The 7,325-nt window shown below is 40.7% G+C and overlaps 1 protein-coding gene across 3 annotated transcripts in view; it reads right to left on the minus strand.

Annotated features, from left to right (window-relative positions):
• The window catches only part of LOC126416410 (sodium-coupled monocarboxylate transporter 1-like), a 253,907-nt gene extending 248,278 nt beyond the window's left edge, over positions 1-5,629 (minus strand). Inside the window, exon 1 of one of the 3 annotated variants that reach the window (XM_050084124.1) lies at positions 5,498-5,629. The gene's annotated coding sequence lies outside the window, so the exon portion shown is untranslated. The remainder of the gene's footprint in view (positions 1-5,497) is intronic. The other 2 variants (XM_050084122.1, XM_050084123.1) reach the window with 2 other exon arrangements.
• Positions 5,630-7,325: the final 1,696 nt, after the last annotated feature.

A 7,325-nucleotide genomic window follows, 5' to 3' on the forward strand; every position in this document is an offset into this window, starting at 1 on the left:
TCACTGTGCCTAGGGTGGCGAGGATGACACCTCGAGGATGACAACCAAAGGGGTTCTGCTATGAGAAGAAACGGTACCCCAGGCCACCATTCCTGGTTCTTTGGCAGTATGGCGGGCAACAGTCGGCTTAGTATCCCACCGCTGTTCAGGGCGTCTCCAGAGACGTCTTCGCTGTCATCGGGCTCGGTTCGAAACAGGACTCATCACTGAAGACAATTCTGCTGCAATCAGTGAGATTCCAGGCCGAGCAAATGTTTTTGAAACCATAATTCAGTTCTGTAAATGGATTATATTGTAACGTGTGCGTTGATAAATGACAGTCGTGATAATGACCAGCTGCTCAGGGTCTTAGTTGTAGCCGTATGGTGTGGAAGGGTTACTGGTACTCCATATTTCATTTCAGGGAGGAGACTAATATCTCATGTCAGAAACAAATAAGAAACAATACTGTACGCTTATCATTAAGACCAAAGAGCGTGTAACTTATTTACACCAATCAGAAACTAAATATTCAAGTTTCTGTATGAGTTGTTAATGTTAAAGTATTTAGCTTACGATCCTCTACTACGAAGATGTGACGAAAAATAAGGATCCTAATTTTTTTATAACAATACTTTTAATGTTTTTAAAATAAAAGTTATTAACATTCTACTTCATTACTCTTCGTGTCTACATATTTGCAGCCCTCTACCGCTAGAGGTCTCCGAATTGTAGCGTGCAGAACAGCGATGTGTACCATGTAAGTAGGTTGTTTAGGTTTTTATGTTGGTAACGCCACGTAGCGCTCTGTATGAAAATCACTGGCTGTGCTGTGTGCAGTCTGTAGCTGGTTGGCATTGTTGGAATGTTCGCTATTGTAGTGTTGGGCAGTTGGATGTGAACAGCGCGTAGCGTTGCGCAGTTGGAGGTGAGCCGCCAGCAGTGGTGGATGTGGGGGGAGAGATGGCAGAATTTTAAGAGCGGACGATCTGGACGTGTGTCCGCCAGGAAGAGTAAATTTGTAATACTGGATATCATGAACTGATATATATATTATGACTTTTGATTACTATTAAGGTAAATACATTGTTTGTTCTCTATCAAAATCTTTCATTTGCTAACTATGCCTATCAGTAGTTAGTATCTTCAGTAGTTAGAATCTTTTATTTAGCTGGCAGTATTGGCGCTCGCTGTATTGCAGTAGTTCGAGTAACGAAGATTTTTGTGAGGTAAGTGATTCATGAAAGGAATAAATTATTGTTAGTCAGTGCCATTCTTTTGTAGAGATCACTGAAAGTCAGATTGCGTTGCGCTAAAAATATTGTGTGTCAGTTTAGTTTAAAAAATGGTTCAAATGGTTCTGAGCACTATGGGACTTAACATCTGAGGTCATCAGTCCCCTAGAACTTAGAATTACTTAAACCTAACCAATCCAAGGACATGACACACATCCATGCCCGAGGCAGGATTCGAACCTGCGACCGTAGCGTTCGCGCAATTCCGGACTGAAGCGCCTAGAACCGCTCGGCCACAACGGCCGGCCCTGCAGCATGACAGTGACATACCACACATGAGCGCTACTACAGCTGTAAAAGTCCGACGCCTTGGTTTCACTGTCATCAATGGACCTCTATACATTCCCGACTTGGCCCCATTCCATTTTCATCTGTTTCCAAAACTTAAGGAATACCTTCGAGGACGTAACTTTGATAGTTACGAAGCGCTGTCATCAAAGGCGAGGTTGTAACACCGTCAGCAAAGTCAAACATTCTACAGGGCCGGAATCAAGAAACTGGTCTCTCATAGGGAGATACGTTTTCGTCACTAGTCTGACTATGTTGAGAAAGAAACATGTAGACATGAAGAATAAACACGCAGAATGTTAATAACGTTTGGTTTATTTAAAATATTTTAAGAGTTTTAACGTAAAAAATCAGAGACTTAGTTTTCAGCACTCCCTCGTATCTGTACATTTTTAACACTGACGGTTGGGAATATCTAAAAGTCTACAAAAATCACCCGATCTCATTTGCAGATTGCCTGTCTAACGACTTCTAGGGAGAACAAAAATGTTATTCTCGGTATTTCATATAAACATGGACGGGGTTTAGGAATGTTAAATGCTGTTCTAATCTATTCGTGAAGAGGTGTAATCTTTCTTTACAGATTTAACACAATAAGTCATGCAAATTAGAAACTATCAATATAACAGCATGCAAATTACCCACATTATATTCATCCAGCATTTGTGCAAGAGAGCACTTTGTGACTTTCCACAAACTTTATGTAAAATTTGAAATCTTTTCTCGTGAACACCGCCGCCAACAAAATATTAAACAGAAATAAATTTATAGCGAACCACATTTTCACTGCTCATCCGGTAAAAGGTCAACATCAGTGTTTTAACATGTTACTTTCTGCTACTAACTCTATCCACAATATATTTTGTAGTAAGTACTCACATATGCCACTGAATGTACCTGCAAGTTTACATCACTGTATGACCCATCGTTCAGGAGATATCATAAACATTGAGATATGTGAAAAATTAACTTTTCTTACAATGAGGCTATTTTGATGGGTGTTCGATTCGTCACGGAATTGGTATAGGTCGGTTACTGGTACTATATATTTTACTTTAGCAAACAAACTAATATATTGTATGAAAAAGTTGTATCATCATTAGAGAAATAAACAAGGAACAGTGCTTTACGCATATCAACAAGACTTTCTGACATTCTTTCTCCTGGCTCAACGATTTTCTACTGTGAAGACACTTAACATGCCTTTGACCTCGTTAACGCACGTGTGAGGCACACTAACGCTTCGCTACTGTTTGAATTCCTCGTGGAATTAAGCGACACAAAAAGATAGCGTTCCACCAGCTTACGAAACAGTCTCTGAAGTCAGCAGTCGCGTGTAGCAACTAACTTATTTGTTTTGTGCTCTACGAAAGGTGGCACGTGGTAAAGATAATTATACCGAAAGGTTCCTTTCGAATACAAACGGAAGAAGGAAGGTTAGGATTTAACATCTCATGGACAACGATGCATAAGTTGTACACGACAAGCGTGAAGTGGAAACTTGCCCTGTCTTTTTCAAAAGGTATCATACTGATATTAATAGATAAAAGGAAACCATGGATAAATCTGGGTGGTCAGAGGACAGTTTGAGTCCCGTTCTACTGAAAGCATCATTAAGATGGTAACCGCTGCACCCTGACACTCGGTGTGAAGGAAAAGAAAGTCACTTCCCGTCAAAGTCGAAATCAGAGATGCAGAGTATTCGACAGAACTTATCTTCGTTTCGTCACAATGTATTACTAAGGAGCTCTGTAACAGATTTATTATAACAGTGAAGCTACCGACAACACGAAACACCTCATAGTGTTTCAGAACAGGGAGTAGTCATTGGAAAGATTGCTGGAGGCAAGTCACGAAGAAAAATTTATGCCATGAATATACATGGAACGGTGTATAATAATAGAATTCGGCTTACCTTAGAACTCCACGAAGAAAAAGTAAACGTTAATATTGGAAAAATTAAGGAGGACACACGCAGCAAGATTTTAATGAGGAAGACTTTAGTATTTTACTATTTTATTTACAAGGGACCGTTTAAAATGGTTCAAATGGCTCTGAGCACTATGGGACTTAACTTCTGAGGTCATCAGTCCCCTAGAACTTAGAACTACTTAAACCTAACTAACCTAAGGACATCACACACATCCATGCCCGAGGTAGGTTTCGAACCTGCGACCGTAGCGGTCGCACGGTTCCAGACTGTAGCACCTAGAACCGCTCGGCCACCGCGGCCGGCGACCGTTTAAAGATATGGCCTATTCTATACTCTCACACTATTAAATTAACCTACTGCAGACAAGAACTGGTAAGAAGGGCATCCCTGACCAAGAGAAGTGAACTAGTATCAAACATGGGCCTTAATTTGAGGAACAAAGAAAGCTGCAGTACTGGACTGAACTCCGTGACGAAGGTAGGAAGATGAAGTAATATTTGAAAAATCAAGCAGAAATATTTACTCAGACCTTTTTTTCAACATTTGGAAGGGATGCAAAGATTGGCCACTTGATTTAAACGTACCGTAAGTAAAATCAAGAATTTCACGAAATGGAAAAGCGCATTATGCAATGAATGCAGTATCAATGATTCTCAGTTAGAACTAGTCATCTCATATTAGTACCTGGGTGCAACAATTTCTAAAGATATGAAATGGACTGATAACATAAGCTCAGTTGTACAGAAGGTAGGTGGCAGCCTTCGCTTCGTTGTGAGGATACTGGGAAAATACAGTCAATCTGTTACAACTAAATACGACTGCCCGTTCCCGAGCAAAAGTGTTCTTAACAGTCGGACAGATAGACAGACAGACAGACGAAAGGGTTCCGTTTTTCCGATTGAGGTACGGAACACTAAAAATTATGAGGCAATCATTTCTCAGCTCAATACTTAACGCTCTCGTACGGAGCACGAAGACAGAATTAGACTAATTACTCTAAGCACAGAGATACAGGTGGTGGAAAAAAATTTCCGTTGACGCATGGGGACGTTAAGCTTGGCGCTATTTGCGAGAAGTAGGCTATGTGCTGGCACCTGCTTTCACATTCTCCTTTCTTTCATCACCACCATCATCATCATACAAGAAAAACATTACACTACACTACACCCCTCTCGACACACACACAAACGCATACATAATACGTGCATATAGCATTAAAAATCTGTAACGGGCACGTTGAAAATAAATAAAATAAATGTAAATGTCGTGTACCTAGGGCCTCCGTCGGGTAGACCGTTCGCCGGGTGCATGTCTTTCGATTTGACGTCACTTCGGCGACCGATGGGGATGAAATGGTGATGATTAGGACATCACAGCACCCAGTCTCTGAACGGAGAAAATCTCCGACCCAGCCTTAGGATTGACACTGTATCGCGCTGACCACGGACGATGAAAGTAAATAAAAAGAAAGTACAACACACAGAAACATTTAACCAGTCATTATTCCCGCACTTCATACACTTTTAGATCAAGAAGAAACTCCAACATGTGGAATTATGCTAAGCACTCTGCCAAGCACTTTACAGCGGTTTGCAGAGTAACTGTGTAGATGTAGACGTAGAGGTTAGAAACTGAAGTCCTGGTGACGTCATATTGATAACAGACGATGTACTAGGTTAAGTGGACAAGGACGGCTATTTCAGAGAAACTTTTCAAGTTAAATTTCTTCAAATAAGCTACCCCAGTGGCATTTGGTGTCTTTCCCCCAACTCGTTATTTCCTGAATTGAGACAACAATCAAGTTTTTTTTTAACAAGAAGGAAGATGTTCCTTCTGAAAAAAATAAATAAATAAAAATATTTAACCTGTGGAATGTTGTAGTTGCGTCGGGTTATTGGTTTTACTCGCATCAATGCGTTTGTAACGAAGTCTCTAATCTTCCGCGCCTGCTAAATTAGGATAGTGCAAAGCTGGAGCGAAATATTTTCGCTAAATACCGTACCTGTGAGGCCGATGTTAAGCAAAGTTTCTGCAGTCGAAGCAGTGATGTACACCGGCCCGCCGTTGGCGAGTCGTTGGTTTCCAGAGGCGAACAGGCTTAAGCACGAGAGCGCATGCGCGTTCTGACCCCTACGTTTCCTGTCCTGTACCACAGCTGCCCGCCAATCTGCAGCCCCCACCACGCATCCTCTTGCTAGCTACCGTCCCCGCCTTCTCATCACTCCGCGCGCTTAAGAACGATAAGCAACGTCTCTCTCCCCCCCCCCCCCCCCCCCCCCCACCTCTCTCTCTCTCTCTTTGTATGAATGAGTATAAACACAGTCTTATAACAGTAAGTCACTCATGCATACGAGTGGCACATCAGTACAACCGTCTTTGCGGCGTTACTCATTGTTCATCACACGAGAAATGGTCCTATGATTAAATTACTGGATTCGTATGGAGGAGACACATAAGCTGTCTATCCTGGTACAAATTTCACTTGTTTTCAGCAAATGCTGAACGTCGGTACGGTTCCATCCACCTTTGCCCAACTGAACCAAACTGCCTGACAAAAGGGAAACGTCATGGAAGGGAGGAGAAAAGAAATGAAACTTCGGGTGAGAGGATCTGGCGTTATCCCACTGACTGAAAAAAAAGAAAAAAACAAACAAACTTGGCAGTATCAGCCCAGTTAGAACATGACAAGAAACAAAAGCGTGCATCTATGAAGAAATGTCGAGGGGATAAGGAAGAAAGAAGCAGTTCAATCGACAAGTTTAAAGGGGGGTGTTTGAACTGAAGAAAGAACAAAGAAATAAAAGAGAAAGAGGTCACTTATCTTCCCGTTCATCTCAGCAAACACCGCGACATGCCACTGGGAGTATTTTTCGAATTACTTATTTTCATTTTCTGTAACAATTCTGTCGCTCGAGACTAAAACGTTTTATTGTATTAAATGTGATACCGAATTACTGCATCTGAAGTGTCGATGCTAATCCCCCATTTCACGTGGTGCATGCTAATAAAATATTTCTCTTCTTTTCCTTTCCAGAAAAATCAGTCCTTACCACGAGTACTTTCGAATTTTATCAGAACATGAACTGCCCTTTGGAAGAATTTTAACTATAGTAGAATTATGGTTCTTATTGCAATAGAGCAGAGTTACTGAAATGGTAGAATTCCGTGGGGATCACTCGAGAGTTTAGCGAAATTTACATCTCTTTTTTTTGCAACACTAAGGAAAGTGCCTTAAAAAATTAACGCTGCCACAAAAATTCTCGCTTTCGCCAACTAATTTGAATAATCGGTACGAATGTGACACGGACAGCGAGTAAGGCTGCATTTATCACCTGGCCGCAATAGACCAGATGCAGAGGGAACTACAGGTGCATGTGAAAAGTGGTTCCCAGTGTATGTGTCGACAAAAAATTAGTACCACAACAGACTTGATAGCAGAATCAATAGTGAGAATTCAACTTCCATTGCTAAAACCTAATATTACGTTAATCTGCGAAAATAACTAAGAGTACGACATCTCTTTGAGATTTAAATTACTTTAAGAAATTTTAAATTAATTTTTTATTATATTTTTAAGCAAATAAATATTTGAAATAATAGTTATTTTTGTTTGCAAAGAATTCATTTCGAGAATATTGTGCTAAAAAAACTGTGGAAACAAACCAAAGATTTCACGATGACAGTGGACACTGAAAAGGCTTCCACTTATCGAAATGCACTACACTAGAGCAAAGCAAATCTTCTGCAACGTACGAGACTCTAAAGCAATGATTCCTGTCTGTCTAACTGAGATTCTTCCTGAGAGCGTATAGTTAAATAATAAGACAAGT

Source organism: Schistocerca serialis, chromosome 8, assembly GCF_023864345.2.
Source record: "Schistocerca serialis cubense isolate TAMUIC-IGC-003099 chromosome 8, iqSchSeri2.2, whole genome shotgun sequence".
Lineage (NCBI taxonomy): Eukaryota > Metazoa > Arthropoda > Insecta > Orthoptera > Acrididae > Schistocerca > Schistocerca serialis.